General features: G+C 39.4%; 1 pseudogene; it reads right to left on the minus strand.

Moving 5' to 3' along the window:
* The window catches only part of LOC118803208, a 39,509-nt pseudogene that overhangs the window by 24,604 nt on the left and 1,524 nt on the right, over window positions 1–13,381 (minus strand).

Genomic DNA, 13,381 nt, shown 5'->3' on the forward strand with positions numbered 1-13,381 from the left:
CCATATAGGGCATGAGGACCACCTTCTTACCTGGCAGATTATGAAGTGGGTTTTCAGGCCAGCTGTTGACAGCAAACAGTAACCCACATTAATCAGGAAGTCATGCTCTGGGAACTCCTGATCTCTTTGCAGCAACAGATAGAAAGTATACTACAACTAATTTGTAGTAAAACTGACAAGAGCATCAGAGTCTAAGCAGAGTAGGATGTAATCCATAGGTCTATGCCCTGTAATGTAATGGAGAACCACTGTCATGACATGGATAGCTTGTCACTTTAAGAGAATGCAGTTTCTGCTGTATTTTGTTAGATACTGGTTGGCATAGTTATTGATGCCCCTTTTACAACAGTATGGACTTATTAGCAGGAGAGCAAGAGTGTTGTTAAGCTCAGCTAAGAATAAGCCGCATCCTCTACTAGCCATTAGTAGCCATTCCTGTGGTACTGAAGCCCTTGTTTCACTTCTTGTGCATGCCTAACTCCTCTTTTATGATGGATAGACTCTACCAACTTTTAATTTATTACTTTCTGTTTATTAAAATGGCCAGGTTGCTAGTGGTCATTCTAGCCTTTCAAGCTAACTAATGAGACCACTTGTAAGTATACTATTGTATGTTGGTTGTACTGTTGTAAAGTTAGTCTGCATTGCTCAGAAGGTTATAAAAGTAGACTTTATGATAAGTGTCTAGGGTTTGTCTTCCAGAGAACATTGGGTAAGGACCATCACTGTTTGCAGGAGGTCTTAGTGCTGTATGTGGTGAGTAGACAGTTTTTACATTCACTATATGCAGAGTTTGGATTTGGGATCACACCGTTGCATCTACCATGTCCTCAATATTTTTGCTAATGTGTTCAGATGGATTTTCCATCAGAGTAACGAGGGGACAGTCGATTCAGGGACACAACATAATTGAAAGACTTGATGATTAGGAACATAGATTGTCTGTGCTCTATTAGTTTGTCCTGTTGGGACATTAGGCGGGGTTTATGCTGGGTTAGGGGAAAGCAGAAGAATATGGAGCAATGTTTATCTGACTGGAATTTTGTTTGCATGGAGCAGCAATCATCATTCACAATGCTTTTTCCATCACTGTTTTCTTTTATTTTGTGTGTGAGGTTGGCTTGAATTTAAGAAGAATGTTTGGGAGGAATAATATTGTATAAACCCTGTTTTGGAATATGGATTCTCTCTGTGTGGCTCTTGTTGGAAAAAAGGATCTACGAATACTTCACAAATCAGAAACCTTATATTCTGGCAAGTGGCAGTTCCTTGGGAAAAGGTCCCACTGAGCCACATTGTGCACAATGTTTTCCTGGAACTGTAAGATATGAGTTTGAAGAAAAAGAAAAAAATTAAACCAAAACTCTTTTCCATGACTCTTTGTTGGATTTAGCCCTCTACTTGCACCACTATATTGTTTATGGTCAACATCACGACTGTGGTATCATGCATCTGACCCATGAGTGCATGTACCTAACTGTGACTAGACATAGCTGTTCATTAAGCAGAGGAGCCCTGTTAGCAGTAGAGCCCTGTAAGATCACTCAGTTTCCCAACCGTTGACAGGAAAGGTAATACCAAGCATCTTTGGCAGAATTGCATGTAAAAATTATATCAATGCACTTTCTACCCTTTGGTATACTGACAATTTGTCCACAATTTGTGCATAATTGTACACTGTTGTCCACAACTGTCCACGATTTGTACACTGTTTTGAGGTTTATGAATAATTCATAGAAGCTGTGCATAGATAAATGTGTACCACCATATGTCAGCACTTACACTTTCACACTTAAGAAAGCTTTAAAAAAATGTACCTTATACTTATTATTAGAGAAGTTATGCAGAATGGCCTTGATCTCTAATTGCTCGTTGCGCACCGCTGAATAAGGCAACTTCAGGTCCAAAAAGAAATCCTTTTTAACAATCATTTCATAAGGATCAGCCACGCAGATACCTGGAGAGAAAAAAAAAAAGTGAAAGAGAAACATAATATTGAATAATAACAACCATTGCACGTATGATTCATGTTTGTCATAGCACAACAGTCCTTGTAGAAGTTACAAAATCTGCTGCAACATAAGAGTTGATGTATTAGCACCATTTACCATTTTTTGACTTCTACAAGAGTTTATTTTTTTAGAAGATCAAAAGTGAGAACAGTGTGAGACTGGACACTGACCATGGGTCGTAGACAGACTGATGGCTAGGATCTGCCAGGTAGTGATGGAGTCTTTCAGATAAATATTGTCCATGTTGAGGGTCGTTGTAGCACTGGAACAAGGGAGAAAAGCATCACTTAAAATATAAATAAATTGCATTTCTCATTGTCTACCATTTACCATTGGCTGGGCTGTGTTCAGTTAAAACCTAAATACAGTAGTAAGAAAAAATGTAGTCTACATTTACCATTGGCCAGCTTGGCAGCTTGGCAACGTCATGTCTTCCCAGAGCCAGCTCTCAGGGAACTGTGTACGTGATGTAATTACATCAAAATCATCTTCTTCTATTTCTTCTTCTGCACCTGTGTGAGCATGTACAAGCACACATGCATAAGCAATGCAACAAGCAAATGAAGGAAAGGAGCTTGGCAAGGTCAAAAAGATGAATGGAAATGACTTATTCAGCTGTATTCTATTCGATTTAAATAAATGGAAATTTGTTGATAATGCCTGTTTACACTTAATGAAAAGACATTGTACCGGGCAATGACATTCAATGTTTCAAGCTTCTTTTAAGATCTCATAAATTCAAACAAGGACACAGAGCAAAGTGGGTTCATACTGCGAGCCAACACCATTCCCTGCTCTACACTCGCCGGCTGGTGTTTCTGTTTCTCCTTGCAGCAGGTCAGGAAGGCTTGGATACATTCTACACCATCGGTGATGAATGTAGCTCTCCGTTCACATGTGTAGCCCAGTTTATTCAGCCTCAGTCCATCTGCACAACACCTCTTTTGATCACCACTGTATTTTTCAACTGGAGGAAAAAAGGTAAAGAGATCAGTTCTAGGCAAGGACAAAACTAAGATCTAAGAAGATCTGTGACACAGGCAAATTTCATAAAACATGACAGCAATCAGAATTTAAATTAATTTCTACAAAGGTAAAATATTAGTTCTTCAAATCCAGATTCTTACTCAGTGTTTGGGTGATTTGTATAAGAGTTGCAGCTCTCCGTTTTCTCTTTGGTGGAGTGGGGCAGGCAATTGCTATACAAGAAAAAAATGTCCATTATTTTTACTTGCACTCTTGAAATATAAACCTCAATCTCTGTAAAATTCCACACACAAATGGATGCTGTTTCAGTATATTTGCCAGAATAGATCACTATTTCCATTTTTTTGTGTTTTTCATTGAACTTTGTACCTATATAACAATAATGGTTATATAAATATTTACTGTACTTGTTCTAGAGCTGGTGCTTCCCGCTTTGTCTGACACAAACAGCAGACCAGCATCATAGAAAACCCCCATACTGTCTTTACCACTGCCAGCTGTACAGCCAGTGTCGTGCTTCTCAATGAGGTCCCAGATCTACGGTTGGAAATGTAAACACATATTTAGATAACTGGGGTAAAAAACTACAGGTTATCAATGATAATCATCAGTTCTGCTGGTAACCACTAACCTTGTCCTGTGTGAGTCTGTTCTTGTTGAGGACAAAGATACCCTTGTCCACAGCTACAAGACCAACCTTGGCACCAGGATCTCCAGTAATTTTAAGACCAAACCGCTCCCCAGGGTTATATGATCTCTTTAGGATCCTTTACATCCAGTCGCAACTAGGGTGGAAAACAGATCCATATGCTTAATTCTTCAGTTATGCTAAGACTGAGTCTATTCAAGTGACAAAAAATGAGAGGTAAGCCAATTTAGCCAGCAGCTCAAAACCAGTGAAATGATGATGGAGCACCATGTCACAAGGCAATAGTAATAAATACATAGATCGGTGAACAAAACATTGAACTTTTGGGTCCATGGCCAGGATACTCCCCAGATCTCAATCCCTTTGAGAACCTGTGGTCAATCCTTAAAAAGCGGGTGGACAAACAAAAACACAGAAATTGTGATAAACTCTAAGCACTGATTAGGCAAGAATGGGTTGCCATAAGTCAGGATTTGGCCCAGAAGCAGATAGCAGTGACAAACTATAACTAAAATCCACTATAACCAAAATCCACTATGATCTCTGTTTTGCTCTTTTCTGACTAAAATACTCTAATAATATATTATAAAAGATAATTGTCTAATTGTTTGCTGAACTATAAAAGAACATGACCATGTTTGTACAACTTTGTAACTTTTCAGACTGAGCTTTTTGTGAGAGAACGCACCGTTCCCATACATGTGTCCTTTACATCTACCCAGACAGAGTCAGCCACGACCTCAGAGTCTCCCACGTGGTAATACGCCACCACACGGAAAGAAGGAAGCATGTCCTTGGTGACTGGATGAGACAAAGTGACTAGAGTTTGTCCTTGCCTCTTAAACCTCTTTGCTTGGATAATCTGTCCTTTACTAAGGATCTGAGAGAAGAAAAAAAACATTAGTTTTAGATGTGTCCATAATGTTCATTGGAACTACAGATGACTGGGAAAACTATACAGCATCAGGAATGTTGTATCTGCAATGCTTATGACAAAAGTAATGTCCACAATGCATCTAAATTGCATAATGTTTGTCAAATCTTATGGTGGATATTTTGATGAAAATTACTACAAATTAATACAGCATATTTAATATGATTTACCAGATCTGTTGAATTAATTAAAGGTTGTATTATTTGGTCTTTGTTTAATTGAATATATTATTAATTATTAAAAGTGATTCTTCATTTTTACTTCGTAAATCCACTAACAAATCAGTAAAAACGGCCCAGTTTCATTTGTGTGTATTTACGTGTGTGTTCTGGAAGAGTACCAACCAGGTAAGTGAAATCTTGATTTTGGACACCAGAACTCTTGATAAAGTTCAGATTAATTTTCATATTATCACCAACTTTCAGTTCTTCAGCGTCAATGCCAATGTGAAGGTAATTGCTGGAGCCTTCTTTAGTAGCGTAGGCTTCGGCAGTCATTTGCTTTTCATCTTGTCTGTTGTTTGATATGGCTGGGTCATTGGTTTTCGCCTGTGAGACAATTTCGGTTAAAAGTACAGATGAGTCCGAATTTTCAACCATTAGAATCATCATGAAAGTCTAAAAAACTGAAAAGTAAATGAAGAGTTTTGATATCAATTTAGCTGTTCTGTTGTTCTTATATTCAAGAACTGTGAGATGTCTTTACTCTATGCTCCACCAGAGGGCACTATAGAGCCTGCACATTGCATTTTAGTCCAAAGAAGGACGACCTCTGCAGCCATCCCACCTGGGGAGCTGAATTTTCTGCTCTCACACACCGACTAAACCTGATAATTAACTAATGAGTTGAATCAGGTGTGTTTCAGTAGTAAAATAACCAGCCCTCTAGGACTGGTGTTCCTCACCCCTGATCTATAAGCTATGACTGTGGCAGAGAAGCACTGCTCAGTGCAGCAAATAATACAAACTCATACACATTTCTGGAATAAAACTCTCACCAGATTAAAAAAAAAAAAAATGTACTTGTTTGTTTATTTTACAGACTTTACACCGACTGCCTTTCTCTGTGTAAATTTCAAGCTGAGGAATTTGTGGTCCAGTCCTGGAGCCACTATAGTAAAGAATTAGAAGCAGAGTCACTGTTTGTTTTGGATATTATGCTTTATCTTCTTTATGCATTCAGCGTTCAGTAGTTTATAGTCCAATTAAGAACTTCTTTTATACTTTTTTCCTAATATTTGTCAAATAACGGCTTACAAATTTGAACATGATATTTGACTGCAATTTTCTTCCCTAATTAAAAGGTAGGTAACCTTTTAATTAGGCAAGGAATGTTTTCACATTGTTGTGCTTCAAGGAAAAATATAAACTAGGGCTGCAACAACTAATTGACATTATTAAGTATGTTGATAATAAAACATTATTGGCAATAAATCATGTTATTTATCTCTTTTGTATTGTGTTAATGATGCTTATTTCTGCGGAGTTCCAAGGATAAACAGAAATTTGTTCTCATCTTTCAGTGATTTAGAAAACTCATTTTAAGGATCCCAGGTTGTTGATGCAACATTTTCTGATCAGGTTCAGAAAAAGTACAGGACTCACATTAATTTGTAGACTCCTGGCTCCAGTCTGGGTGTTGACTGTGACCTTTGCCATGCCGTTGGCCTTGGTTCGACCCTGCCCGCCTCCAGGGTTGACCACAACATCAACATTTTCAGCAGGTGTCTGGTCTGGATTCGTCACATAAACCTACTCAAATCACAAACCCTGATTAGATTTATGTTTCAAAAGAAGCTAATTATTAAATGTAAGTAATCTCTGGATCAGAAAATATTATTGCTTTAAAGACTCAAAGCAAGCATATAAAAAAAGTGCCACTTCAGTGGAAGTAAAAGGTAGATGTGGCTTTTGAGTTGTGTTGGATTGTGGTCAATTCTATAACTCCTAGGGCCAGTTGAGGGTGATAACAATCTGTACAATTGTTTTCCACTCCTGCTTTCTTCCGGGAGAAAGAACCAACCGGTGACCTGTGATCATCTTTGTGTGAAGACATCTTGAAATAAATCTTGTTCACGACTAGTTTATTCTCAATAACTTCTATAACAACTTTTCAAGTCAACAAGTACAAGATTGAGTGTTTCTAATTTTTCTAATAAAGTAGAATGTGTGTGTATATACACTATATTGCCAAAAGTATTCACTCACCCATCCAAATCATTGAATTCGGGCATGATTTTCATGGCCACAGGTGTATAAAACCAAGCACCTAGGCATGCAGACTGCTTCTACAAACATTTGTGAAAGAATGAGTCGCTCTCAGGAGCTCAGTGAATTCCAGCGTGGTACTGTGATAGGATGCCACCTGTGCAACAAGACCAGTCGTGAAATTTCCTCACTACTAAATATTCCACGGTCAACTGTCAGTGATATTATAACAAAGTGGAAGCGATTGGGAACGACAACAACTCAGCCACGAAGTGGTAGGCCATGTAAATGACAGAGCAGGGTCAGCGGATGCTGAGGCGCATAGTGCGCAGAGGTCGCCAACTTTCTGCAGAGTCAATCACTACAGACCTCCAAACGTCATGTGGCCTTCAGATTAGCTCAAGAACAGCATAGAGAGCTTCATGGAATGGGTTTCCATGGCCGAGCAGCTGCATCCAAGCCTTACATCATCAAGCGCAATGCAAAGCATTGAATGCAGTGGTGTGAAGCATCGCCACTGGACTCTAGAGCAGTGGAGACGTGTTCTCTGGAGTGATGAATCACGTTTCTCCATCTGGCAATCCAATGGATGAGTCTGGGTTTGGCGGTTGCCAGGAGAACAGTACTTGTCTGACTGCATTGTGCCAAGTGGATAGTTTGGTGGAGAGGGATTATGGTGTGGAGTTGTTTTTTGGACAATTTCATGCTCCCAACTTTGTGGGAACAGTTTGGGGATGGCCACACTCCTAACCCTTGTGGAAAGCTTTCACAGAAAAGTTGAAGCTGTTATAGCTGCAAAGGGTGGGCCGACATCATACTAAACCCTATGGATTAAGAATGGGATCTCACTCAATTTCATATGCATGTGAAGGCAGACGAGCAAATACTTTTGGAAATATAGTGTATGTTTTATACCGTGACATCAAAAGGGCATTCCAGGTTTGAAGAATTTGGGTGTTCTTTTGAAGTTGATGGTATAAGGTGATGTCACAATCGGAATGCTCCTCCTCTGAGCTTCCACCATTTCACTACCTGAAACACAAACATTTAAAATTGTGAATAAAAACAATTACTGTAATGACCTCATTTGATCAAAATGGCTAACATTTAAAATATCAATGAAATGTGAAAGCAACTTTGCAGAGCACAATGAGTGAATGACAGTGGACATGCACACATTTGCTCATAAACCCAGATGATTGACTCTTACCAACATCTGTTAAAACACTGACTGATATGTACAAGGAGCTTCCAACCAGTTGGTTGATGTCTGGAAAAGTTTTCTGGATCATCTCTTTAGTCAGTGTTGCAAATCCTGCTCCATCTGAGATCTACATAAAAAATAAAATAATGTGTTATAGAAAATGATTTATGAAAGAAAAGGCATTCAGCAAGTTGAGGAAACGAAGGCACTCAAATATGGTAAAAGTACATTGGTGATGTATCTTCTTATGGTGGTAAAAACTCTGTAAAGCTCACCGTTACTCTTCTTAAAGAGGCGGGCAGGCTGGTCTTGCTGTCACCTTGCGTCACACCAAACACCACAAATGCACTTCCTTGCACTTTGTCCCCAAACAGATACCTTCACATAGTTCACACTGGTTACATTACATTCTTAAGTTGTCTCCTAGTCATAGATAGTCATTAACTATTCCTTTATTCTTCAGTAAAATGACTGAAATGTTCCTCAAGCTGCCATTTTTCAGGAAACTTCTAAAATATACTACTACTGAAAGTTATAGTTGAAGTCACATTCCTCTTACTTGGCAGTGATGTCCACTTGAAAGCGATCATCATCGATGTAGAAGAAAGACCTTGATGGATTTAATGTGACCTCAAAGGTTGGCAGCACTGTAAAGCAAGACAGTCAGTATATGTGTAGAAGCACAGCAGGCATGTTTTTGTTGTCTGAATGTAAGAATCTCACCATATTCTTTCACTTCAAACTCAGCAGTGAAGTTCTTCTGAGGGATGTTCTTGTATTGTGCTGCTATAGTCCATATTCCAGGGCTTGAGAGAAGAACAAGTAACATTTCAAGTCAGAACATGCCAAAAATGCCATTTATAGTCCCACAGTCCCCCAGACACAATGTCTATATCAGGATCCACAGATATTTTTAAAAATATGGCCATTTTTGTTATAATCAGCATAGTACACATACTACTGAAATGTGTTATTGCGGTGGACTAACCTGGCAATTTCAGGGATAACATACTTCCCAGTCAGAGTCCCTTTTTTAGAGAAGATTGTGTCCTTTTCAATTGTGATTCCTTGAGGGTTCTTGAAAAATAAACTTAGAATTATTATTTATGATATGTGAAATCCCATTTGCAAATACCCCATTAAACCTAAATACCCCCTTTTTAAGGTGTTTTTACACTTGTCCTGAATAGTTGAGTCTGCACCCAAGAAAGACAACCTTCAGGCACACAACTGACCACACCAGTGTACACTTAATGTGAAGCCTAGATACCGTTTTCAAGAACTCTAGTAATCTATGGACCACTCCTGGTTCAGAAACAGGTTCATTAAGGTACTGGCGACTTGTCCATGGTGCTTCCTGCCTTCTGCCCAATGACCACTGGGATAGGATCTAGCACCCCCCAACCACCCCCCACCCCCATCCCAAGAGGACAAGCGGCTTAGATAAAGTATGTGCGTGGATATGCAATAAACTTCTGTCCATGTTTATGGGTAACTTCTAAATTGAGGCAAAACTAGGATAATTTCGGAATGCAGCTGGCACAGTGTAACATTACACATATTCCAATGGAATATGTGTTATGTTACATAATCAGGATACAGGTGACGTAATATGGAAACCGTAGTGCTCCACAATCAAAATAGGCTTTGAGGAAAAGTGTACTTGCAACACTTCTAGAATTCGTGCATATATTTTCCCACTTTGTTTTTCTGGACTAATAAGGCTGTGGAGCAGCTCATAAGTTGTAGCCCCCGTGTCACTCAAAAAAACAACCACTCGCTTTTCCCCAGTGATGTCATTAGCTTCCACAAAATGTTCAAATCTCTTTATGTAGGTAGATCACTGCTGTCTTGATTCGTCATTCCGTTGATTCATGTTCCATTTCTGAAAATCAACTAATGTACAGCATGAAATGCTAGCCGTGCCACTCTTGCCACATACGAGCCAGGCTAAACAGTCTGCTGGGCTTTTTCAGACTTCAAAATGTGGTTCAAACCATAACCATTGGCAAGTTATGTTGCATCTAGAGCTGTTAAGATACACAACTGTGGATCAGAACAAGCTCATCATTATAAGTTGTAGGATATCTACATGAGAGAGGCTGGGCTGTCTTCTACTCAGTGTTTTTTGGCATAGAACATCCATAACAAACTCTGCACAACAATAATTGTCGATTACTAGACTGCTATAAGGGGGCAGATACCTTACAGCTTTTTTTGTTGTTGTTTTTGAACAGTTTAGAGTTGTGATTTGAGTACTTACTATGATTTCAACAGAGACTGCACTGTAGTCAAGCGGCTGCAGATCAGGACTCACTGAGAAGACTCTGTATTGAACTGGAGAAGGATGGAACAGATGAATACAGGCCAGTTCTCTTTATAAAGGTAAAACGGCTAAATTTAAACCTAAAATCTTAAACTAGTCATATAATGACAACTTCTGATTTTCACCAGCCAAGAATAAGTAGAATTATATGCAGCTTTATGAAAGCAGTGATGATTAATGAACCAGTATTGCATGTTTGTTTTTGCCATTTTTTGGTTCTATTGTATAATGCATGCTCAGTATTGGTGCAATTTGATTTCATGTGCATCAGTACATTTGAGAGTTGTCATACTGGGGGTGCCATTTCATTGGTGAGTTCAGTGTGTTATACCTGGACTGCTGGGTGTGTAGATGCTCTTGTCTGTCTGGATGAATATGTAGCCTGACTGGAAGGAGACCAAGACCACCTTCTCAAGCACACCAGAGGGAAAATGGGCCTGCAGGTACACGTACTCCTTCTCTGAGGGGTCATCGCTGAAGATTTCCTTGTTTTCAGCAATCTGAACCACAGAAAAATGAGCTGCTCATTGATGGGATTCAATCATTTTAACGCCTGTTTTGTGAGAACTCTTATGCCAAACTGGATTGGAGTGGATTGGTCAATTTTTTGTCCTGGAGCTATGAGGCTAATATAGCTTGGAAGAATGGAAGCTAATATGTTGGCATTAAATTAGCCTCATGCAAACTGCAAGCCACTACTACACTTGCCAGTAGAATTGTTAGGTAATCTCTAATAGACTTGTTTATGTGGTTTCTGACACTGTATAAAATACTAACACAGAGGAATTAGACCTCCACATTTAACCCATCCGTGCAGTGAAACACCCAAATACATGCACACTAGTGAACACACACTACAGACACTAGAACAGTCAGTCAAATTATCCTCATTCTGTGTCATCACTGCTCGGTAATGGCCGTGTGTTGTCAGTGACAGCCTCCAGAAGGCGCAATTGGCTTCGAAGTTTTGACAGTTCCCAATAAGGTGATTCAGAACACAGTCATGAACAACCCTTCCTCTTCTAGGCTAATGAGGAAGGGGATGATCATGATTGCATTAAATTATCCAAACCTCATCTAGGATGCCCCTCTTGATAATCCTGATTTGATTCTTTTTACTGACAGTTCAACCCACACTAATGGTCAGCGTAGATCTGGTTGGGCAGTAACTGACAGTTTTCAAGCTTTGAGGCAAAAGTGCTATGATTTATACTGATTCTCAATATGCTTTTGTAGTGGCCCATGATTTTGGACACTTAAGGAGTCACAGGGGTTTTCTCACACCTGCTGGCACTCCAGTTGAAAATACTGAATAAGTACAGGGTCTTTTGGAAGCTGTTAAGTTACCCACAGATCTAGCTATTGTGAAAGATTGCAGATGAAGCGGCTAAAAGGGCGTTTTTTATACCACCAGTATGGAGTAAATGCATGAGACTGTACATGCATGTTCAGTGGAGATGTGACACATCACCATGCAATAGCAAATAGTCCAAGCTCCGTGACCTGCACCCATCATGGACCAGTCTTACCTGAAGACACCATATGTTTCTGGCTCTCCTGCACTAGTAAAGACTCAAAAGCAGTAGGACGTAATTTCCTTATGGCAAGTTTCAAAATAAAAGCAGATTTGGTAGAGGTGAAACAACAAACAAACATTCCCTTTGTTCTACAATTGAATGTTACCTTGTTTTTTTGAAAGACGAAGTATGAAAATGAAGGCTTATACAGATGTAGATGCGGTGATCACGTTCAGTATCACCAACTTTATGTAGACACTGCATTGGAGAACAAGCCAAGAGGGAAGTCATGTTCCAAGCATCTCCTTGAATAACCCAAGAAAGATTTTATTTTATATCTCTTCTCACTCTCTCACAATACACTTGTGTGTATTTCCCAACCTGTGAGTGTAACTGGAGGAATCATGGACAGCACATTCAATCTTCAATTGTGACGCATGCTCCATCCTACAAGCTCAATCAGTCAACATTTCCTCATGTCATAATGTCACTGTTCGAGTGATCAGTGCAGTTGTATTCCTGGTAAGAAGATGCATAACACCACTTCACTTCCATTGGCCCACGTTTCTAAACTTATTATTATATTTTCTTTCCTTGGTGTATAAAAAACACATGAATCATCTTCATTTGGTGAGATTCCCAAACTGTCATGTGCCCAAATCTAAGTCTCAGAAAGCAAGGGTAACATCTACAGACACTCACCAAAATCATCACTGAAACTTCTTTCTCAAGTCACTCTCAAAGAGCCTGTTGATGATGAAGATTGTGTGTAAGAAGGTGCTCACTGGCAAAAACCTGCTGGCCTTGACTCAGTAATGTCATCTACCTGCACCAGTAGGAACATACTGGCTCTGTGGAACCACAGCATGGTCTGAACTGCCCTATAGATTCAACGGCCGATGCACCCTTGAAAACCTATTCCATCCATGAGAAGTAAAGAAGAAAAGCTAAAACTCACAGCTGGCAGCACTGACACAAGTGGTAGCTGTATTCCTGGTTTAACCTGTCAACAAACGCTGTGGTCTTGTGTTCTTTCCTAATTCGTCGTGTTCTAGAATCGCTGTCGTACAATCTCTAGATCAGGTCCATACCTTTTTAAGACAAATAGACAAACTGACAAAAGACTTTTTGCTCTGAGCTGCACCAGCCTAGCTTTAGCTTCTCACAGAATGATGATTCTGCAAAATCACATCACTTTGGACTATTTACTATTCAGCAGAGGTGGGATTTGCTCAGTAGAAGGCCCTGAATGCTGCACCAATAAATCCTAGGGACGATATCTCAAAGATCCTCACTGACTTACGCAATTTACATGACCAAGTAGCAGCCATGAACAACTCCGATTCTTGGCTATGTGAACTTCTGGAACATTTTTGGCATAATGTTATGGAGATAGACGTTGTCCTATTCTGTACAGTTATAGCCATTTTAATTGTTGTACCTGTAGTCATAAGTTTTGTGATTCAAATCTAAGGGGGAATTGAAAGAAAATATCCTTAACATATTTCCTTTTCCAATATTATTGTCTCAACATATGTTACTTTC

This window comes from Colossoma macropomum, unplaced genomic scaffold, assembly GCF_904425465.1.
Source record: "Colossoma macropomum unplaced genomic scaffold, Colossoma_macropomum, whole genome shotgun sequence".
NCBI lineage: Eukaryota > Metazoa > Chordata > Actinopteri > Characiformes > Serrasalmidae > Colossoma > Colossoma macropomum.